This window comes from Muscardinus avellanarius (genome assembly GCF_963383645.1).
Source record: "Muscardinus avellanarius genome assembly, chromosome: 3".
Lineage (NCBI taxonomy): Eukaryota > Metazoa > Chordata > Mammalia > Rodentia > Gliridae > Muscardinus > Muscardinus avellanarius.
Genome location: NC_137788.1, coordinates 99204580 through 99219210, shown reverse-complemented (window position 1 = coordinate 99219210; position 14631 = coordinate 99204580). Strand labels below are relative to the sequence as shown.

The 14631-nt window shown below is 45.6% G+C and overlaps 2 pseudogenes across 2 annotated transcripts; both read left to right on the top strand.

Moving 5' to 3' along the window:
• The first annotated feature begins 2510 nt into the window (after positions 1–2510).
• Positions 2511–4190, top strand: LOC308260180 (phosphoglycerate mutase 1-like; annotated as a pseudogene). The gene is made up of 2 exons: positions 2511–2520; positions 3641–4190. The product of its transcript is annotated as a phosphoglycerate mutase 1-like (transcript).
• Positions 4191–4500: 310 nt separating this feature from the next.
• On the top strand, positions 4501–11081 carry LOC308260179 (heterogeneous nuclear ribonucleoprotein K-like; annotated as a pseudogene). The gene is made up of 4 exons: positions 4501–4561; positions 8089–8114; positions 8535–8614; positions 10299–11081. The product of its transcript is annotated as a heterogeneous nuclear ribonucleoprotein K-like (transcript).
• The last annotated feature ends 3550 nt before the right edge of the window (positions 11082–14631 follow it).

Sequence of the window (14631 nt, the reverse complement as noted above, 5' to 3'; positions counted from 1 at the left end):
TGTTGAGACTGGCCTCGAGCCTGTGATCCTCCTGTCTCAGCCTCCCAAGTACTGGGGTTACAGGCACATGCCTTTATGGCCAGCCACACTTTGATATTTTTTTTAGTTTGAAAACCTCCCATTAGACTTCAGCTGAGGTAAGGCAGACTTAGTAGAAAGCACACGTATATCAAACGGGTGGTTATTAGGACAAAACTTCTCATTTAATTGGGAATCTGGGGCATCCAAGTTGACCATCCCCCGTGGCCTAAGAAGGAAGCAAACAGGAGCACTGTGCTAGCTTTCCATTGCTGTGACAAAATGCCCGAGAAAAATCAACTAAAATAAGAAAGGTTTGTTTGGGCTCATGGTTTCCGATGTTTAGTCCATAGTCTCCTGGCTTTGCTGTTTCTGACCCTGGGGAAGGGACCTAAAGGAGGAGAGCTGCTCACCTCGTGGCTACCAGTCAGCAGAGAGGGGGCCTGGGGGCCAGGGACAAAATGGACACTGCAAAGATGTGTATCTGCTTCTGTCACTAGGCCCACACCCTAATGTTTCTGCCTCCTCCCAACAGTGCCATCGGCTGGGGACGCCTTCAGCACATGAGCTTTGGGCGACAGTTAACATCCAAACCATAACAAGCATTCTCCTTAAGGCTACAGGAGTAAGAAGGAAGGAGAGGTCTCAGTGCCACTGCAGTGTACACCAAATATGCTAAAATGATAAGTGCTGTGTTATAGATAATATATATATAGTGGTACTGGGGGTGGAACCCAGGGGCTTTCTAACCTCCAGGCTACACCCCCAGCCCTATTTTATAATTTATTTAGAAACAGGGTCTCACTAAGTTGCTAAGAGCCTCACTAAGTGCCCGAGGCTGGCTTTGAACCCGTGCGATCCTCCTGTCTCAGCCTCCCAAACACTGGGACTACAAGTGTGTTTGCCACCATGCCTGGCATATATATATATATATATATATTTTTTTTTTCGGGTCTGGGGATGGAACCCAGGGGCATTTGACCTCCGATATTTTATTCTTTATTTTGAAACAGGGTCTCACTGAGTTGCAAAGAGCCTCACTAAGTAGCTGAGGCTGTCCGCGAACCGCGATTCTCTGGTCTCAGCCTCCCAAATGCTGGGATTACAAGCCTGCGCCACCATACCCGGCTTTATATATATTTATTTTTTTATTATTATTATTATTTTTGGTGGTACTGGGGTTCCTGGAAGCCCTTCTTCCTCCGAGCTACACTCCCAGACCTATTTTATATTTTTGAAACAGGGTCTCTTACGCCAGCACGGCTGGCTTCGAACCTGCACAATCCTCCTGTCTCCGCCTCCCAAGCGCAGGGATTACAAGCGTGCGCCACCACGCCCGGCTATATATTTATTTTTTAACCAAGAAAAGAAGGAGGAGGAAGAGGAAGAGGAAGAGGAAGAGGAGGAGGAGGAGAAGGAGAAGAGGAAGAGGAAGAGGAAGGAGAAGAAGAAGAAAAGGGAGTCACAGGAGGGGCTCTTAGGGCAGGCAAAGAACATGTTCAAATCCAATAAAAAACTCCTTGGAAAGATGGGCATAAAATGCAGCCCTAAGCATCTGATTATATGTTCCCTCCCTCACTTCCAGGAAGGCCTGGAAGGTTAGCTCTGAGGGGTTTGGACTGATGGACTCTTAAATGGGTAAGTCCACTATTGAATCACTATAGCAGCAAAACCAGACCCCCCCAGGAGGCCACTCCCCACCAGCCTCCTCTGCCTCCCCCAGCCTCCCCCTGCCTCCTCTGCCTCCCCTGCCTATTGGGCAATTATAGCAGCTACTATGAAGGTCCATTAAAGAGCCGAGAGACTGGAGATGACTAAGAAAAATAAGTTCACAGGGCCTTGAACGTGTTGGCGCCAAGTGTACCTTGTAGGCCTTTGGCTGGGCCAGGAGGAGGCACATGGGGGCAAAAGGCCTCGGTCCTTAGTCCTACGGACAGGGCCTGTCTGGATCTCACTCAGATGCTGATGCTGGTGAGGAACTGAAGGAGGAAGGCAGGGAGGCCTGGTCTCCCCTCGCTCCACCAGCTGCTCTGCCCAGCTGTGGGCCTCTAAGCAGGTGATCTCTGGTGTAGGAGCAGAAAACCGGGGCTTGGGAGGCCCATTTTTTTTTTATTAATTATGACCTTGTGGCTCAACTCAAGGAAAATATGAACATAAATTATGGACTTTTGGATTTTGTTTGTTTGGTTGGGTTTTTTTTCTTTGTTTTGTTTTCTGGAGTTTTGTTTTGTTTTCTGATAAGCACACCTGCCTGACTCTGAAGTGCTAGCTTTAAAAGGAAGATTCTTTTCTCTGGGCTTTGGAAAATTTCAGTTTGTTTAATGAATGCAACGTTCACTGACTTTTTCCCCATTTGCTAGAAAATCAATAAAATTTATTTTTCCTTCTTCCCAAAGGCTTGTCCCAATTATTCTCTTTGGCAAATTAGGACAGATGCCAAGTTTTGGGTTACATCTGCTGGTAGTGAAATCCCACCACAATATATCATAACCATGTCGGGAAGTGGGGCCTTCATTAAAATGAAATTTTGAGCTGGGCATGGTGGCGCATGCTTATAATCCCAGCATTCGGGAGGCTGAGACCAGAGGATCACGGTTTGCAGACAGCCTCAGCTACTTAGTGAGGCTGTCTGAAACTCAGTGAGACTCTGTTTCAAAATAAAGAATAAAAAATAGGGCAGGGGGTGTACTCAGAGGTCGAATGCCCCTGGGTCCCAGACCCGCAAAAAAAAAAAAAAAAAAAAAAGAAAAGAAATTTTTCCAGATGTATGGGAAGTAAAGGGATTTTTTTCTTTTAAGTTAACAGGATCTCGCAGTGCTAGCCAAATCACCATGTAGTTAAGGTGAGACAAGAGCCCAGCTATGTCCTTAAAGATCACTCTTAGCTAAAATCCCAGGGACAAGATAGGAGACTAAAGCTTTCTTCACAGGCCCCCTCAGAGGTAAACAAAGGAGAACCTCTTCCAGCAGCTAGGACCACAAGACAAGGCAGCTAAGTCCACCAAGATGGTGTCACCCAATCCCAGCCATGCGGAGGCTAATACAGGAAATCTAGCTCAGGAAGCAGAAATGAAACCTGTCCTGAGTCCCCATATTGGTGCCCCCGCCTATTATTGATCCAATCAAAACTTGTCTCTTTGGGGTTGTATAATCTATATGATGATACCACTTGGGGCTCAGATCTTGAGCTTTGCCTACTGAGCCTTCACCTGTGAATAAAGAAACCTGCTATCCTACTCTGGCCTCTGTCTCTTGTTTTCTAATGGCCCAAGCCTCCTACAACAAAGGTACCTAATTTTTTTTTTAAGCAGCCAGACATGATAGCCCATGCATTTACTCCCAGTAGTTGGAAGGCTGATACAGGAAGATTATAAGGTCAAAACAAGCCTCAGCAACTTAACAAGACTCTCAGCAACCTAGCACAACCCTATTTCAAAATAAAAAGGGGACGTCGCATCCTCAGTCTGATCTCACAGCTGCCTACAAGCTGGTGGTGACACAACTCAGCAACAAAGCTTAGAAGCTGGAGAGCCGCTTCAGTGGTTGGTATATCACCAACCTCAGCCCGGAGGACCATAAGGAGGGAAAGCGCAGCTATGAATTTACCATCTGCTCCTCTCCAGAGAAGAAAAGAGCAACCCAGACCCTCTGGACAGTGTTGGATGCCACTGACCAGACATGGCTTCCAGCGGTGAGGACTTGGCACCTCAATGAGCGACATTATGGAGGTCTGGCTGGTCTCAACAAAGCAGAAACTGCTACCAAGCATGGTGAGGCCCAGGTAAAGACCCCAGGATGTCCTGGTTCCTCCAATGGAGCCTGAGCACCCTTTCTACAGTACCATCAGTAAGGATGACAAGAATGCAGACCTTGCGGAGGATCAGATATCCTCCTGTGAGAGTCTAAAACACACTATCATTGGAGCTCTGCCCCCAGATCAAGAAGGGGAAACGGGTTCTGATTGCAGCCCACAGCAGTAGCCTTCATCAGCGCATCATCAAGCATCTGGAGGGTCTATCTGAAGAGGCCATCGTGGAGCTGAACCTGACAACTGGTATTCCCAGTGTCTATAAACTGAATAAGAATGTGAAGCCCATACAGTTCCTGGGGGATGAAGAGACCATCCATAAAGCCACGGAAGCTGTGGTTGCCCAAGGCAAAGCCAAGAAGTGAAGACAAGCAGGAGACTACTATGCCAAGGAGCATCCTACCCATCCATTCCTGTGCACCTCTCCTGCACCTGCCACACTCACTAGATGGGGACCAGTGGCTCCCATCTTAATTTTAGTGTGTTGTCTATTGCACCCACTCCCTTCATAGAATCTAGTCAGACTAGCACCCCTGAGGCATAAAGTCTCAGTCCAAGCATGGGGAAGGCTCCTCTTATCCAAGAGAGTTGGGAGGTAGTAATTCTGTTTTTTCCTAGTGTTTTGTTTACTAAGGACCTAGTTGGGTAGAGGATGGGGAGGAACCATGCTAAGACATGATCAACGAGAAGCCTGAGAGCCTATCTGTGTTCCCAGCCAGCTCTGCACTCTGCCATAGTCAGGTCATTGTTTGGGGGTGGGGGCTCTAGCTATTCCAATGGAAGATAAACATACCTTGCATGATGATTTAAAAGATAATTATTTCTGAGAGAAGCTGGACACAAAAGATTAGGATCAGTCCTAAATTAAGTTTATGTGTTGCATTTATGTGATATATATATCATTGTAATATATAATATACAATATATATACAATATACAATATATAATATTGAGATATATATATATATATATATATATATATATATATATATATATATATTACTAAACAAAACCATTCTGGGGTTTCTAGTGGTGTTTAAGTAGTCCCATGTGTGGTCACCAGAAAATAAGCCATTCCTCACACAACATGGGATGCACTCCTTGGCCTCTAAGGGGTAGGATGCCTCCTGCTATATATCTTAGAATCCTGCCTCTGCCTTGTTTGTGGCAGTGAAATACCTCTTGCTTGATCATGTCCAAGCGTCTTTCACTGTATCTGGCTTCTGAATCATGTTCCAGTTTCTTGGCCCTGCCACTTGGACCCAGTGCTCATTTTAAGCCTAATTGTACTAAATATTTTTTCCCAGATCAGTATAATAAAGGAGTGAGGTGCAAAAAATAAATAAAAAGGGCTGGAGGTGTAGCTCAGAGGTAGAATGCCACTGGGTTCAAACCCCAGTGCCAGAGGAAAAAGGAAGGAAGGAAGGAAGGAAGGAAGGAAGGAAGGAAGGGAGGGATGAAGAAGGTTTGAGGGCAGGGCACAGTCACTTAGTGAGACCCTGTTTCCAAGTAAAAAATAAAAAGGGCTGGGGGTGTAGCTCCTAGATAGATTGCCCCTCACACACAAAAACAAAGGCTCAAACTGTGGAGGGTCAACCGAGCAGCAGGCTCCCTGGACCGCGACTTGCTCACTGCCCTGCTTTGTGTTTCTCTCAACAGCTACAGACTTATCCCTATCACAAAGCAGACGTGTTTATATAGGATGTGGCACTGATTTAAAAAAGAAGAAAAATAAGCTGGGCGTGGTGGCGCACGCTTGTAATCCCACCATTTGGGAGGCTGAGACTGGAGGATCGTGGTTCGCGGACAGCCTCAGCTACTTAGTGAGGCCCTCTGCAACTCAATGAGACCCGGTTTCAAAAATAAAGAATAAAAAATAGGGCAGGGGAGCCGGACGTGGTGGTGCACGCTTGTAATCCCCGCATTTGGGAAGCAGAGACAGGAGGATCGCGCAGGTTCGAAGCCAGCCTTGCTGGCTTAAGAGATCCTATTTCCAAATAAAAATATAAAATAGGTCTGGGAGTGTAACCCGGAGGTAGAAGGGTTTTCAGGAACCCCAGCACCACCAAAAAAAAAAAAAAAATAGGGCAGGGAGTGTAGCTTGGAGGTCCCCAGACCCGCAAAAAATATAAAAAATAAAATAAATAAAAAATAAAAAGGGAAAAAAAAAGAAAACTATTTTGACTCTAGTCTTGCCTTCCTCAGAAGCTAAAGTGACTTTACACACACACACACACAAAAAAAAAAAAAAAAACATCTTTTGAAATGTACCTAAAGCTGTGAGCACTGTGAGGTTTGGCCAGAGAGGACCAAGAACAAATAAACCCAAGAAACAGCATGAAAGAAAAAGAAATGACCCCGATCATTATCCTACCTTGAGGGAATCTGGTCTCCAGCCCACCAACCCGCAACATGCAGGACCCTTCCTTGCCCCATAAAAAGCCCCTAATCTGTAAGGAAGCGGTCTTCTGACTCTCATGGATTCTCCTCTTTCTCCAAGTCAGCCCCCTCTCCCAGGCCTTACCCCAAATAAAGCCTGTTCTGGTCTGTCTGGCCGTGTTTCCTTTGACCCCATATTTCAACATTTTGGTGCTGAAACCTGGGAAGGGAACTGGCGGTCAGATCTCCTGCCTGAGAGATTTCTGGCTGGCCACCCTGCAGGAGATCTGCGCCATTTCTCCTCCCCCTCCTGCTTTCTTTTTTACTTGCAGGTCCAGACTAGAAGGCTATTTTGCCAATTCCAGATCTAAACACCCAAACCCAACCAGATTCACTTTTGATAAGTTTTGCTTACATCCAGTTCATGTAGGTACTCAAGAGGCTCTGGGGCTCCTGCACCGCCACAGGTCTTGAGATACGCCCTTCTGGATTCCTGCACTGCCACAGGCCTTGAGACCCCCACGCCAGGACTCCCCATACCACCACAGGCCCTGGGAGCCCCCCAAACAAAACTTCAGGGACGCTCGGCTTTCTGTTTCTGGTCCCTTCCATCTGCCTGGTGGGTGGAGCATTGGGACTTGCCACTTTGTAAAAGCCTTGCTTGTACTCCAGCACTTTGGTTCCTAAACTTCAATGAGACCCCTCGGGCATGCCTTTTAAAGCATCTTTCAAGCCGAGCGGGTGGCACACACTTGTAATCCCCGCGCTTGGGAGGCTGAGACAGGAGGATCGCACGGGTTCGAAGCCAGCCTCAGCTACTTAGTGAGGCTCTCAGCAACTTAGTGAGACCCTGTTTCTAATAAAATATAAAATAGGTCTGGGAGTATAGCCCGGAGGTAGAAAGCCTCTGGGTTCCACCCCCAGTACCACCAAAAATAAAAAAATTTAAAAAAATAAAGCATCTTTCCACCTTGCGACAAAAGGGGGAACTTACACCAAAACACCCTATTTTTACTGTAATACAGCCTGACTTCAATGTGAGTGAGAAAATGAGAGTCAGTGACCTGGATATGATATATTCGACCCCAAAATCCTACATGATTTAGATAACTTCGTATCCAGAACAGCAAGAGGCAGGAGTCGTCCAAAAAGGAAATTCTCTTCTTCCAGGGACTCCAGTCCCACAGCCATTTGCCCACAATCTCCTCCGCTACCTCGCCCCCACCTCGCTGGATCGCCCCACCTGTCGGCTCCAGCCCTCCCTTTCCTCCTGTCACTTCTGTCTGTTGAGCCTCCTTCCATCACTTCCAGTCTGGCTGCCCCCCACCACCTGCTTCTGTCCACCACATTTCACGGCCGCTTCCTCTGCACTGCCTTGGCTGCCTGCAGCAGCAGCCACCACCCACCTCCAATGGCTGCTGCTCTCGTCTCCCACAGCCCCAGCCATGCGGCCCAGCATCCCCAAGCCCTTCCTCTTTTTTCTCCACTCCTCACACACTCACATACCATCTTGCTTTTGTGAGAGGTTTCAGGGGCTCCCAGGGAATTATCCACATTCAGGTGCCTTTTTCCATGACTGACCTTGCCCAAGTGGAGGAAGGACTAGCATCTTTCTCTGAGGGTCCCCCCAATTCCATTGGTATTTCCTTCGAGTATCTCAACCATACAGTTTAACCTGGGATGATATTTCTATCATTCTTTCAACTACCCTTACTCCCAAGGAAAAGGAGACTATCTGGTGGGCTGCGGAAGCCCACACAACAGGCCGCTGACACGTACCCAGTGGACGTTGGTGCTGTCCCTAGAACCAATCATGATTGGACTTGCCAACAGGGAGAGAACTCTCTTAACAGTAGAAACCACTGATCTCCTGCCTCTTGGCAGGAATGGACAAAAATGCCCATAAGCTGGTAAGTTATGATAAGCTTAGAGAGGTGACTCAAGAGCCCAAGAGCCCTCTGCCATCTTCCTGTCCCTCCTCAGGGAGTCAATGCCTAAATATATCAATGTGGATCCAACATGGGGATCAGACTTTCTTACATCTATATTTTATTTCACAGTCTGCTCCCAATAGTCTAAAAAAGCAAAAGAGGGTCCTCAGGCCACTCAAGAAGATCTCCTAAAGGCAGCTTTTAAGGTTTTCAACAACAGAGAGAAGGAACCCCCAAAAATCCATTTGCATCTAAAATATCAAACACTCGCATCCATAACCCATCCAGAAACCAGCCAGAGAGGCCTTCCTCAGACAGCCCCCTCCCCCGGGAGAATGCTTCCTGAGAGGCCTTCCTCGGACAGCACCCCACCTCTGTAACTGTTCCTTTGTGGCAAAGGTGGACATCGGGCTAAGGAATGCCATCATCTACAGCCGCCACCAAAGAGCCCTTGTCCAACGTGTGGACAAGAGGCGACTGTAAGTGTGAATGTCTTCAACAAGGATGCCCTCCTCGTTAAAGTCCAATTCACTCCCAGCCCCTAGGCCACCTCCTCAGGAACTTTCTTCTCTAAGGGCCTTATCAGCTGCTGACTGACAATCCCAGAGTCTACAGCCTCTGTCACTGACAAGCCCAAGGAAGCCCCTGTGAAAGGGACAGTGTCTGGTAAGATTATCTCCTTTCTGGATACTGGGGCCAGTTTATCTGTTTTAACAGAATTCTCTGGACCTTTGCTTCCTTCCTCTATCTCTGTTGTTCTGTTGTTGGAGTAAAAGGGCTCCCAAAAAAAACTCAAGAAGACTCCACCCCTATTTTGTCATTGTGGAAAAACCTCCTTTCTTCATTCCTTCCTGGTTACTCCACAATGTCCTATGCCCCTGATGGGCAGGGACTTACTCCATAAATTAGGCACATCCATACGACTAAAGCTTTATAGAAAGTCACCCTTATCTTATTTTACATTTATCTACCCCACTACAACAAGTGGGAGATAACATTTATCTATCCCACTACAACAAGTGGGAGAAAACAGCCATGCCCAAATAAATCCAGAAATATGGGATACAAAATCTCCAAAACTAGCCATCTACCATACACCAATAAAAATCTCATTGAGATCCTCTCACTCCATCCCCATTCCCCAATACCTATTAAGCTCAACCCGTCTTCAGGGGCTTCAGCCTATTATTTCTGCCTTCACTCTGCCCAACTCTTAATTCCTACTGACTCCCACCATAATATCACCATCCTTTCTGTAAAAACCTGATGGCTCCTTTTGTTTGGTGCAGGACCTCCAACGTGTAAACGAAGCCATTGTCGCTACATACTTGGTAGTCCCAAATCCCTATGCTCTTTATCCTGCATTCCTCGATCCACCACCTTCTTCTTGGTATTAGACTTCTTTACTATTCCTCTACAACTATCCTCACAATAATTATTTGCCTTTACCTGGACAGATCCCAATAGTGGACATGCTCAGCAACTTGCCCGGACAGTCCTCCCTTAAGATTTCTGAGAAAGCCTCCGTTTCTTTAACCAGGCCCTTCAATCAAACTTAAAAAGACTTAACCTAAATCCTAGCATTGTTCTCCAGTATGTTGATGATCTATGGCTCTGTAGTCCAACCCAGCAAGATTGCATAACTCATATTGTCCAGTTGCTAAATTTTCTGGCCACCTGTGGGTATCAGGTTTTACAGAAAAAGGCTCAATTCATCACTCAAAGGGCCACATACCTTGGCTTAATTACCACTTCCACATCGAAAAAGATTCCCTTAACCTGGAAGAAGGCAATCCTTTCTGCTCCTTTTCTAGACCCTAAGCAGGTTCTTCTCTCTTTCCTTGGCCTTGCTGGGTACTTCAGATCATGGACACCTAACTTTGTCCTCATAGACAAACTACTCTGTAAAGCCGCCACAAAAGGAAACCTTACTGACCTGATTCCCCTTGACTCTGATCTGTCCAGAGCCTTTAGCAATTTAAAGCAGGTTCTGAGACAGGCACCTGCTCTGGGGTTGCTAAACACAAACTTTTTCTTAATATCTGCATAGAAAAAAAACGGCTTTAGGGCTCCTAGCCCAGCAACCAGGGACCAGATAGTGCCTGTCACCTACCTATCAAAACAATTGGATTCCACATATCAAGGGTGGACATTCTGTGATAGGATAGTAAAGTGCATAAGGATCATCCTTGATCTTATATCTGAGTCTCCCATCAAAGGACACGCAGAGCCTTATGATCCTAATTTTTATGATGAGACATATAATTATGGTGGTTTTACAATACTATCTGATGAGCACTGTGGATGTCCTGCGGGATTCCCTATGCGGGGATAAGGTGACTTTGACAGATGCCTCCTAGTCAGGGTGGGCGTCCCATGCCTCCCTGTAGAAGAATTATGATGCCATGAGCCCTCGTCGAGGACCGCCACCTCCTCCTGGTCCAGGTGGCCAGGGTGGTAGCAGAGCTCAGAATCTTCATCTTCCTCCACCACCACCACGCAGAGGGGGAGATCTGATGGCCTATGACATAAAAGGAAGACCTGGAGACCACTATGATGGCATGATTGATTTCGGTGCTGATGACACTTGGGATTCTGCGATAGATACATGGAGCCCATCAGAATGGCAGATGGCTTATGAACCACAGGGTGACTCTGGATATGATTATTCCTACACAGGGGGTTGTGGCTCATATGGTAATCTTGGTAGATCTACTTTACTTCACAAGTAACTATTCCCAAATATTTGGCTGGATCTATCTTTGGCAAAGGTGGTCAATGGATTAGCAATCCATCCTGAGTTGAAAGCATTGATCAAATTGATGAGCCTTTAGAAGGGTCTGAGGATCAGATCATTACCATTACAGAAACACAGGACCAGATACGAATGCACAGTGCTTGCTGCAGAACAGTGTGAAGCAGTATGCAGATGTTGAAGGATACTAATGCAAGATATTTTTTCTTTTTTATAGTGTGAAACAGTATTCTGGAGAGTTTTTCTAAGACTAGTGAAGAACTGAAGGAGTCTTGCATTTTTTTTTGTGTGTGTGTGTGTGGTACTAGGCTTCCTGGAAACCCTTCTACTTCTGGGCTACACTCCCAGACCTATTTTATACTTTTTTTTTTTTTTTTTTTTTTTGGAAACAGGGTCTCTTAAGCCAGCAAGGCTGGCTTCAAACCTGCACGATCCTCCTGTCTCCGCCTCCCAAATGCAGAGATTACAAGTGTGTGCCACCAAACCCGGCTTGCATTTTTTTTTTAATCTGCTTCTGTTTAAAAAGCCAAAATTCCTCTGCCTCATAGGTGCCCTGCATTTGAGGTGTAATAAAATCTTTGCTGTTCACCAGATGTGACCAGATGTTTTAGTTCCTTACAAACTGGGTTGGGGGTAGGGTGTGCAAAAACTAACACTGAAATTTTGAAACAGCAATAGAGTGAGTGGATTTTATTTTTTGTTCATTGGTGGTGGTTAAAAAAAATTCCCCCTATGTAATTATTGTGAGAGCCTTGCTTTGTGGTCACTGTAAACATTTGGGGGTTGGGACAGGGAGGAAAGTAACAGCAATCTACACATCCCTGGTATCTGTTCAGAGCAGTGTGCAGAATGTAATGCTCTGTTGTAAGAAATGTTTTATGATTTTTAAGATCAATTTAGCAAACCTATTTTGGTGGTCTTTTTCAAGACATTTTTCAAGTAGTGGCTGAGTTTCCCAGCCTATCCCTAAACTAAATACTAAGATTGTGTTCAGCTCCTCCTTGGATATAAGTACATTTCTTGGATACAGGCAAAATATATTGACCATTTAGTTCTATGACTTCTTGATAGTTTGAAAATCCATTGTTTGGGAATAAATTCCATCATACTCATATTCAGGCTTATAATAAACTAGGGATTTTTTGTTTGTCTTTGCAAATGCTTGTCCCAACTTTTCAATAGTTTTCTATGTTAGTAGTTGTGAAGAACTAAGATGGGGAGCAATACTACAAAGTGGGTAATTTTATGTATCAGAAGCCCGATTGGCAGTAAGGTTCATTAATTAGAATAACACTCGGAGCCGGGCGTGGTGGCGCACGCTTGTAATCCCCGCTGCGCTTGGGAGGCGGAGACAGGAGGATCGCGCAGGTTCGAAGCCAGCCGCGCTGGCTTAGGAGAACCTGTTTCCAAATAAAAATATAAAATAGGTCTGAGAGTATAGCCCGGAGGTAGAAGGGCTTCCAGGAACCCCAGTACCACCAAAAAAAAATAAAATAAAAATAAAATAAAATAACACTCGGTTATGGAAGTGCCTAATGCTGAATAAATTCTGATTATTTTTATTACATAATCCCAACTATAGACTTAAACTGTCAACCTGCTAGTGTCCGTTAGTTAAACTTTGTAAAAATATATACATTTGTTTTTCCATTGTATGCAAATCAAAAGATATACCATTTCTATGTTGTATATTGGATCATATAGGAAATGTTTGGGAACAATTCAAAAAATAAAAAATTCCTATGGTGGGAGGTAGGGAGGGGAAAGAGACTCAACTGTTACCCTTCATCTTACTTCTAATATAACTCCCTGATTTGGCATATACAATTCAGTCTGATAATGGACCTGAGTTCACCTCTGAAATCACCCAAAGTCTGGTTAAAACTCTGGGGATTACCTGGCACTCCCACATCCCTTATAGGCCCCAGTCATTGGGCAAAGAGGAAAGAATGAATGGAATAGTAAAAAGTACCCCCATTGGCAGACGTGGTGGCGCACACTTGTAACCCCGCGCTTGGGAAGCGGAGACAGGAGGATCGTGCAGGTTCAAAGCCAGCCGCACTGGCTTAAGAGACCCTGTTTCCAAATAAAAATATAAAAAATAGATCTGGGAGTGTAGCCCAGAGGTAGAGGGGCTCCCAGAAACCCCAGTACCACACACAAAAAAAATTTAAAAACGTAAGAAAAGCACCCCCATCGAGCTCTCCCAACAAACACACTAATTGCATCACCCTTCTTCCCTTAGCCCTCCTAAAACTAAGAACGTTTCCCTGAAAACCCCTCATGATGAGCCCTTTTGGAATAACCAAAAGGGTGGTTCACCTGTTGCTCCATCTGTACTTTGGCCCACCCAGGTTTCCCCTTCCGTCCTTCCACCTTGCTCAGCCCCTCCTTCACTGCCTTCATTCTGGGTATGAAAACATAGATTCCAGTCTTCTCCAATCTTCCCCTTTCTCTCCTTCCTCCTCACAACCAGGGGATTTGGTATATCTCCAAACTTCTCCTAAGCTGCTTTGCCGAAAATAAGAATGGACCCACCAAATTATCTTGACCACCCCAACAGCAGTGAAATTAAAGGGACTCCCCTCTTGGTGTCATTTATCCACTCTCAAGCAAGCATGACCACTGGACCCATCAAAACTGGATTCTTTAAGACCAGGTAGCATATATATAACCCCTACCCTCCCTTTTTCTCTACTAAACTCCATATTTTCTTACCCTCTTCCCCCTCTCCAGGATCCTTGCAGATAAAAATTACAGAACATACAGAAAAAAGATACCATCTCACTCCCGTGCCAGAATAAAACGGATCTGAGCAGAATGACCTGGCTGAACACATGTTCTTTTCTCGACAAGAATACCTCAGGTTTCTCCTAGACTTCACTTGAGACCTCACCTGGTTTCCTCGTGGTCCCCTCCACATACCTGAACAAATATTATACCTAGCCGGGAGTGGTGGCACACGCTTATAATCACAGCATTTAGGAGGCTGAGACAGGAGGATTGTGGTTTGCGACAGCCTCAGCTACTTAGTGAGGTCCTTTGCAACTCAGTGAAACTCTGTTTCAAAATAAAGAATAAAAAATAGGGCTCGCCAGGCATAGTGGTGCATGTTTGTAATCCCAGCACTTGGGAGGCTGAGACAGGAAGTTCGCACAGGTTCAAAGCCAGCCTCAGCTACTGAGTGAGGGTCTCAGCAACTTAGTGAGACCCTGCTTCCAAATAAAATATAAAATAGGTCTGGGAGTATATCCCAGAGGTAGAAAAGCCCCTGGGTCCCACCTCCAGTACAATAACAACAACAACAACAAAAAAAAGTAGGGCTGGGGCATAGGTCCGAGGTAGAATGCCCCTGGGTTCCATCCCCAGTACTGAAAAAAAAAAATCCTATACCTATTCCACAATCCAGAATTATACCCCCATCCAAATTCACTTTTTTTCACTCTGCTTTATTCTCTCTGCCCCCCACGATTGGGCCTTGTCCATACTCCCCATACCAGACAACACAGTGGCAGCTCTAACTCAATCTTTTATTTTCCTGAGCCCAAACTGCCTTCTCACCTCTTCCTGGAGCCAAGCATGTCCAGGCAGACCAACCATCCCTGCAAGGCAATTCAATTGATTATTCCTAGGATTTGACTTCCTCTGAGTATGAAATGCAAAGCCCCTCCCCGTGATAAGTCGGGAGCCTTTAAGCCATCCCCTATTCTGGATTCTTGTTGTCCTCAGCATCCTTCTCAT